The sequence below is a fragment of the Hermetia illucens genome, chromosome 3, assembly GCF_905115235.1.
Source record: "Hermetia illucens chromosome 3, iHerIll2.2.curated.20191125, whole genome shotgun sequence".
Taxonomy (NCBI): Eukaryota; Metazoa; Arthropoda; class Insecta; order Diptera; family Stratiomyidae; genus Hermetia; species Hermetia illucens.
In genome coordinates, this window is record NC_051851.1 from 130,017,451 (window position 1) to 130,026,508 (window position 9,058).

General features: G+C 41.1%; 1 long non-coding RNA gene across 1 annotated transcript; it reads left to right on the forward strand.

Annotated features, from left to right (window-relative positions):
• Nucleotides 1–260: 260 nt before the first annotated feature.
• Nucleotides 261–4,961, forward strand: LOC119651632. Its single transcript, XR_005249475.1, has 2 exons — nucleotides 261–345; nucleotides 4,572–4,961. It is a non-coding gene; the product is annotated as an uncharacterized LOC119651632 (long non-coding RNA).
• Nucleotides 4,962–9,058: the final 4,097 nt, after the last annotated feature.

Sequence of the window (9,058 nt, forward strand, 5' to 3'; positions counted from 1 at the left end):
TGTTACTTGTTAGATTGTAAGAATTGGTTGTTGGAGGGTACTTTCTTGAAAATGATACAAAGTTGGTGTAATGATTAACTGAGGAATAATAGTCAACTTTACAAATATCGTATTTTAGCTCCATTACCAGAGGTTATCAAATAACAGTCTATCTTTTAATAGTGAACGCGTAAATAGGAACAGAGTTAGCAGCTGGTTTGACATTTTATTAGGGATCTAATAGTGAAAATTATTTTGACAGTAGTATTTGATGAAATGCAGGACAGAACGACAATATTTGCACGACATATATATTTGTTGAAAACCGAAGTCATAAGGACCTGGGTTTCATACAGTTCCTACCAGGTGATCTATAGTTTTGACCGTAGACATCCGTCGCCCTGAAGCTAAGAGTATCTTCATCCTGTTTATAATTTTTCTGGCAGACATCGTCACTAAAATGTGGAATTCTTAAAACTTTGTCACTACTTCAATGGGGATCCTGCAGAAATTTGAACTGACGAATGCAAGAGGGCGTTGTCTCTCGAAGGCTTTCGCGTAGTTAGATATCATCTTGTCTAACGACGGTCAAGTTAATAAAGGAAGCGGGGGTCCGGTTCGGTTGTGGATCTGACTTTTGGCAGTTTTCACTAGCTCGCGATATGTGCTGGGACGTCACTGAACACTAATCCTACAGTGATCAAAAGGCAATAGTCTTTGATCTGAAGGACAAGTCAAGTGGTTGGAAATCTACTCGTCCAAGGATGTGGAGAACGTCAAGTTGGTCTGCAAAAGCAATTGACCAGCAAACATTTATAGATGTGTAGTCGGGCCAGGACACTATATCGGGCAAACCTTCGGGAAGAGCCCTCCATATCTTCTTCTTTTCCTTCGGCCTTTGTCCCGTTCACAAGCGAGGTCGGCTCGTCGTGATCGGCTTCGCCATTTGACTCTATTGAATACCTGTCTGGGTGCAATCTCGAGGCTTTTAAATCCCTATCCAGCGTATCAAGCCACCGTTGTTTAGGCCTGCCTTTTGGTCGTTTATCATCGACTTCGATGTTTAGACCAATCTTGGGAAGTTAATTCTCGTTAGCACGAATTGCGTGATCATACCATCGAAGATGTCTCTCTCGCAACTTTTCCACGATTGGTGCAACCCCATAACGATTGCGGATATCCTCATTTCGGAAGTGATCAAAACGTGTCACGCCACTAGTCCAACGTAACATCCTCGTCTCCATTACCGCAAGACGCCGTTCATTGTCTTTTATAGTTGGCCAACACTCAGAACCATAGAGAGCAGATCACTGCCGCTGACACTGATTGTGCCTGTTTCATGGAAATCGGTTGTCAAAAATTCAGTTTTGTTTAGATTCAATCTGAGACCGTGTTGCATGAGGCATCATTCCATTTTGGGACAAGTTGCTCGAGATCATTTTTGCTATCAGATGCTGGGAAAACATCATCTGCATAAAGCAGTGTGTAGGGCGCAGGACGTTGGATATCCCGTGCGACGGTGTCCATAACAAGAACAAAGAGGAGAGGAGTGGCGCTTCCTTGATGAACACCAACAGAGACACGAAGCGGTTTTGATACACCCGCCATACTTCGAAGTTTACTTTTCGGATCGTGGTAGAGCCACTGAACCCAGCGCACGAGTTCTTTTGGTACTAAGTGTTGTCGTAAAGCATACGAGATGAGTTCGTGTGGCACACGGTCAAACGCTTTCTCTGGATCCAGAAATTCAATATAGGGAGGGCGATGCTTTTCACGGTGTTTCTCCTTGAATAACCTCGCAGCGTGTAGTGCGTAAGTAGTTCCGCAGTTTTTGCCAAATCCGGCTTGATTCACTGGTACTTCAACCATTTCGCGAATACGAAATCGAATCGAAAAGTAATCGCATCGGACGGTAATTTGAACATTCTGCTGGACTAACTTTCTTTTTGCATATAGAAACAGTAGTACTTTCTTGCCAGTCAGATGGGGTTCTTCTTTCCTGAATAACCCGATTAAAGAATTCACTGAGCCGGGAAGAGCCCTCCATATCACGTAGTGTATTGCGACTCGTCGATACCACAATGTTATACTTTCCCCAACAGATGGTCCAACTGCTGGTGGAATAGTGAACTGCCTGATCAGAGAGCAATAGGTAGGATTGACGAAGAAGTGAAGCTGCGACGTTACAAAGAAGAAGGATTCCTTCAAGCATCGTTGCGCAGTGATGGATATAGACCCAGGTTTGTGATGGGGAGATTTAGAGGTCAGGCAGCTCCGCAATTACATGTCCTGATTTGGTACTGAAAATCGTTCAGGGTTTGTTCTCTCAGGAGAGCAGAAGCGGTTACGGTCTTACAGACATCTTTGGATGTGGCGATAATACCCCCAAAAAAGACAAAAGAAGTACTGGAGATTTTCGGTAGGCTTAAGCTGGCTGTTAAGTCGAGGCCAGCATATCCGTAGAGTTGTTTGGAGCATGCTTGCGGATGCGATCTTTCCCGAGATTTTTAGTGCAGAGGAGAAGAGAAAGGCGTGGATGCGTATGCAATCGATGGACGAATGAAGTGGCTAGAGCCATGTCCCTCTCGTGACGAAATACTTTATGGTGGCTCCGCAGGGAAGAGAACAGGAGTTAGGGAGAGGTTATAGTGGGTAAAAATCCCACTTACTGGCACATGTGTACCAGTGTCTTTGGAAGATTTCCTTCCACCTCTGAGAAAACGGGCAGATGGACAAACGGACAACAGGAGAGACAGGATAAAAGCCAATGAACGGAGACGAAGATGTTGCGTTGGACTAGTGTCATAACACGCCTCGATCAATTCGCGCTAACGAGAATTTACTTGTCAAGATTGGTTTCGATATAGAAGCCGATGGTAAACGACAAAAGGTGGGCCGAAACAACGGTGTCTTGATACGTTACGCTTAAAAAAAGGCTAAAGGAAACAAGTCGGAAAACCGGAAGCTGGACGCTTCAGGTACGAAAGGTTTTGTGTATTTCTAAATACGTAGCACGTAATATATCTATATATTATATTATGTGAGAGTATCCACTTTCGGGTGATATTGACGTTCATAGTCTTCAATTTTCAAAGACGCAAAAACTTTGACGTATTACAATTTTGTTAATAATAGTGCGATTTCCACCAAACTTGGTAAGATTAAGCTCTACATTATAGCCTACATCACTGCAATTTTGTGGTGTTAGGATGAACCTAAGGGGGTTTCCAGCCAAATACACAAAATTATAGTAATATACTATTATTAACTTTATCTGTATGTAAAGAAATGATCACTTTCATCTCCCCGCATTCTCCACCCTTCCAACGAATGTCAAAACTAAGACCGGCTTCGAAAAGTACTAATCGAGACGTTTAATTTGATATCGCACATGACTATATTTGATGAAAAAAAAAGGTACACCCCCCTTTTGCATGTATGGGGAGCCCCCTTAAATTCAACGCAAAAGGATGTAACTCACTGTATGTGGGAGCGTCCACAGTTCCCACCTTTATACCAAATTTAATGTCAATCGCTATAACCGTCTCCGAGAAAAACGCGTGTGACGGACTGACGGACAGACGGACAGACAGGCATGCAGATAGACGGACAGACAGTAAACCGATTTTAATAAAGTTTTGTGTTTACACAAAACCTTAAAAAAAGAAAATTTTACGGATTAATAAATCAAGTCGAAAACTGGAAGCTTGATCCTTCGAGTGAAAATTTTTGTATATTTTAGTCCTAATTTGTGTTGCATGTTACACTATTCACTTTTGTGTGACATTGATGCTAGGAGAGTGGAGGTTTCTGAACTCTGCAATGTTATTTACATTAAATGCTAGCCCCAACCCCAGGTAAAGGAGGAGGGTAACGTACTATCCTCAGTACAACAAAAAAAAATGCTGAGATCAGGGAAAGCAGATAAGTAAAGAGTTATCTCTTAGTGACAAGCCCCGTGGCAGGCCGAATAAGAAAATGCATCCAATGTCGTTAAAAAAAATGATCGTGTAAAGTCATACGTCTTAGAAAAATCCAAGGGCGATTAGTCGACGCGGCAGAACGGGCCCCGCTCTTGTTGAGAAATAGGCCAGGATGTTTGATGCATGAACGGCGTCAGGATGAATATTTGCCTGCACGCTAAATATTGGTACCTTCACTGAAAAGACCGTGGAATTTGCCTTGGGGAAAAGGCGCATTAATATCTGCGCTCTACAAGAAACCGGGGTGGTAAAAAAATTATATAAAATTACAGTTTTCCGTAATAATAGCTAAGGGTTGACGCACCTCCGAAGCTGTGGTTCAGTTTTTGAGGCAATAGTAGCTACGTCCGAGGCTTTGGTGACTTTTCCTTGAAAATATTAATTTGTTGGCTGCGTATTTTCAGGTTTCCTGCAAATTTGAAGTGAAAATGCCCTATTTGTCTCTCAATTTGAAATAATTTTGTATTACTTCCCACCATTTATTAATTCAGTATCGAATTTCATAATTTAAAAGTCCAGTTTCTTTCAAAAGGACGATTTGTTTTTTTTCCGTTCTTCCTAGGAGAATTCAACAGAAATTATTAACCTAAAATAATACCGAGAAATTAGTTTTTCAGAAATGCATAACAGTGAGAATTGAGTAGAACCGACCGAGACGACAAAGGAAGGTTTGGCTCTCTGGTATAACAACCACGATGGACCCAACGAATGTGCTATTTCCGCGACTGTTCGACAAGGCTCTTTAGCTGCCCTGTGTCTATGGGACACCATGCACAATGGATGCGGAAAACATCTTGAAGATGCTGAAGTACACTCAAGTAATCAGTGCTGTTAAGACTGGGTTACAGAGCGAAGTGGTGGAAAAGACGAAAGAGAAATTACATTTGTACTGGAATTGCGATTAACACCATCACTTCCAAGCTGGTCATCGAATACTTAAGGATAATGATGATAAACTCGGTTTTAAGCAGGACATAGAATACATGTACTTGCGAAAAAGTATTTTTTATTTTTTATTTATTTATTTATGGATTTGTTTATTTATTTATTAATGGATAATAAACAAAATAAACTCCAGTTACTTGCCTCAGATCCGTGACCAGATCACGCAGCGGTACCCGAGGATACCTCTCACGGAGAAGTTGAAGAGAGTCAGATGCAGTCAAAATCAGGAGAGGAACCTATTACAGAACTTGATAATCTTGCAGTCGATTAGTGACTTTGGGACTGTGGGTGTCAAACCAGAGCTTATTTTTGAAAGTGACCTCAAAATCCAGAGTGTAGTTCTGATTTGATAAGGAATATTCTCCAAGCAAGTAGGAAAAATAAGTAGATGAAGGTTTGTGCGAGTAGCACATACAGTGACACTTTCTGGCGTTTAGCATGAACTATTAGTAGAACACCAGAGAATCACAGTATTGAGGTTTGATTGAAGTTCAAAGGCAACGATAGAGTAAAAACAGCTTAAGGTCATCAGCAAAGAGCAAACAGGGACAAGTAAGCACAAGGCTGTGTAGCGAAGTCAGTGCACATAGTATACACTCCCTGCCGTGAATTTAGAGATTTGGCAAAGAAGTTGGTGAAGTCAAGCAGGTTAGAGACAGGGGACCTACTAAGAAAATCGTGTTGTTTTTTAACAATAAGGTGGCCGAAGATTTTGGTACAGGAGGAGAGGAGCAAAACAGGATGTTAATTCTCAGCAAGAGTCGATTGCCGTTTTTGTGAATGGGATTTTCAAAAGCCTCTTTGCATAGGTTAAGGAGATGGTTCTTTCGAGGCTCTTATTGAAAGTAATGGTGAAGGGGACCCGTTCATTTAAACAGTTTTAAGCAGAAGAAAACCGTCGTGACTAGGCCCAAGGAGAGGGGTAAGAAATAGCAGGAAATATTGGGTAGGCTGCATGATACAGAAGAACGAGCATAGATTGAGGAATGGTAGCGAAATAGTAACTGACAGGATACACAAGATACACAAATATATAAGATAGTTGGGGGGAATTGGCAGAGGTGCTAGAGAATTTGACGAAAGGAAAAGATAGTTGGGCGGGACTGCGGTAGTTGGCAATGTGGGACCAGAATGATTTAAGGTTCTAGTGAGTCTTCAATATTGTCCACATACTCCTTTCTAGACTTAAGTATTGAAGATTTGACAGAGGAACGTAGAATTTTGAACATAATAACGGCGTCATTATAACTTCCAAATGACAGAAACTTCTTCCTAACAGTAGGTTTTAGACGAAGTTTTTTGTGGAATTCAGTAGCGAATTGGACGGAGTAACAGCAGAGGGGATGAGAAAGGTAACAGGGAAGAAGATCTGATAGAACGGTATAGAAGATGTTGAGTGCTTGGTCAATGGTCAATTAAAAAAGGGGGCGAGCCCAGTTGATTGACGCTACGGCTGAGTTTAGACCTTTGAAGTTTTCCTTGCGAAAGTTAAACTTGGCAGGCCAGCCAGCGACATGGGAGTGGAGTCGAGTGATCTAAGGATGGTACAGGAAGAGGAGTCGGGGATGATTTTAATGAGTCAAAATCTTCCTTCTTTAGTGCTGCTTTGGATAGTCTATATTACTCACGTCAATATAAGGAAAATAAGTTAGGCTCAAAATGTCGACAACTTGTTTGTGCACCACTTTGTTGCCCAATTTATCAAAAGTGCAACACTTGTCACTTCTTAAAAATATTCTGGCACACAACTGAGAACTTTGACCAATTTGGAAGCGCCAGGGACACATATGAATGTATACTCATAAAACTTGTTGTGCTTTGCCTTCGCTTATCCGAACGAGCCTCGTAGTCTTTCAACAGGAGAGAAAAGCGTTGCAAACATGGATTAGACGCACTGCGTCGCAAGTTCAGCTTATACCTGAATATAAGTTTTAGCTAAGAATACCATCCAAGATTGATACTTCTTTGCCCTTCCTGAGCAAGATCGCTTCTCTCAGTTACTTAACAGTTAAACAAGTCGGAATACCGGAAGCTCGCGCTTCGGGTATAAAGGTTTTGTGTTCATCTTATGTAAGAAATTTCAACGCACATTTTTCTGTCCGTATATATAGCTACAAACCCAACATATTCCTTCATATTTTTCCAAACTACGAGACATACGTACATATTACAGCGATAGATATTACGCTCACCCTAAACAAACAAACTGCCTATTTCCGAATACCGTACACATATATGCACGTATATAAATTGATCGTACTCATATTTCCGATTTACTTCTTATGTCTATCTGAATTAGGTACTACCCACAAAGTTCATTAGCACGCATATACTATATACCTACATACACAGTTGATATTCATATACAAATGACTAAAAAACTAAAACAAAATAATTCTTTGGGACCCCATTCATAAGAACTCATTTGGTTGTGGTATTGACGAATTGATATCTGATGATGACGTCATGCAGTCATGCATGAAGAGTGTGCGAAATTCACATAAAATGGTAAAGTTTTACCCCCTATAACTTTGTCAATAATGGTTGGATTTTCTTCAAACTTGACCAAACTGTGCACTATGTTCTTCATTATATGCATGCCAAATTTTGTACTTCTGGGATGAACATAAGGGGGGCTGCCGGGTAAGTTTCTAAAATGTGGAATTATACTATTATTAATTTTATTTGTGCAGAGATCGGAACCGGACATATTTTGAGGCCTAGATTTCGTAGAGATGCACTACTGTGATTTTTTTCAGATTTTTCGGTTGGATAGGTTCTGAGAACGAGACCTGTTACACTTTTTGGGGGTCATATTTTGAGCCCTCACTCCCCTATGTTTCACCCAATATCAAATATTGAACCAGTTTCGAAAAGTACTAATTGAGACCTTTCATTTGACACCCCACATGGCCACATTTGTGTTTCACACAAAACCTTAAAAAGGGCACTCCTCTGCTCCCCTTCTCTATTAACGCAAAGTTAGCTGTCCTGGTGTTGACAGTGATAATGTTCAATTTTCGTCCTTTAGAGCTAATAGGTATATTTCCCACCTCGAGGTTGCTCACTTCTGGGTAGTCTCTTTGCATCGCTTCCTCCACCCTTCTGGTCAGATAGATTTGACGCCTACACCAGCGTCTTCTGATCTGGGCTTATTGCGGTTTCGTCGAACAGCTTCTGCGAAAAATTTTCATTCGATAAGCTTCGTGAAAACTGCCCTTGACCATGGTTTCCCCTTTCGCTTTTTTCTTTGGCCCTGATGTTATCGTATCGTAGTTAATTCCACTTGACTATAGTAGAACCACCGCCGCAGATTACATTGTGTATTTTCATGCAGTAGAAGTCTTGTGCTCCACCTCAGTGGAAAGCCTGGATTTAATTATCTACGCCGGGCAGCCAGAAAGGGCCGTAATGAGTGAAAAAGAAAAGCTGACTATGGTCGTTCTGTTTGTAACACTACTGACCAATTTCATCAGAAAATGAAAGGGAACAATTGGCACAGAAAACTTCAGCCGCAAAGAGCAGGAGGCCACAAGCTAAATCTTGTTTGTTAGAATCTCGCCTTCTGCCTCAGGAAACGCGTCAGAGAGGAAAGCTTCTCTTTAAGTCCACTCAACTACTGGCCTATACTAACTATACTGACATTATGGGAAGAACAACTCGAGATATATAGTTTACCTTCATTTAGATCGGCGATCGGTATTATATATGCACCTTAATTAAGGTAAGATATGTACTCCATCTTACCTTAATTAAGGTGGGGGTGGCAACTTTAGTACCCAAAACCAAAGAAGCAACAGCATCAAATGGCACAAGTCAAATGCGAACAATAAAGACAAAAAAAATAAAAAAGAGACTGCCCCTTTGAGACTGGTGATCATTTCTCCAATCTAGGGTCGAAAATCACAACGGATAACTACTATGATAGCGTGATCTGTAGTTGATGGCATTGAACAGAGCTTATTTCAGCTTACAAAAATTGCTCCGCACGAAACGCTATTACTGTATAATACAAAAATCTTGCCGGTTCTCATGTATTCCACGAAGACTTCCGTTGTTAATAAGAAAAATCCTTGGAAGAATTTTTAAACCCCTACACCAGCAGTCTGACTGTGTTGATGGTGATGCCAAAGCTTCTTCTTTTCTACTAA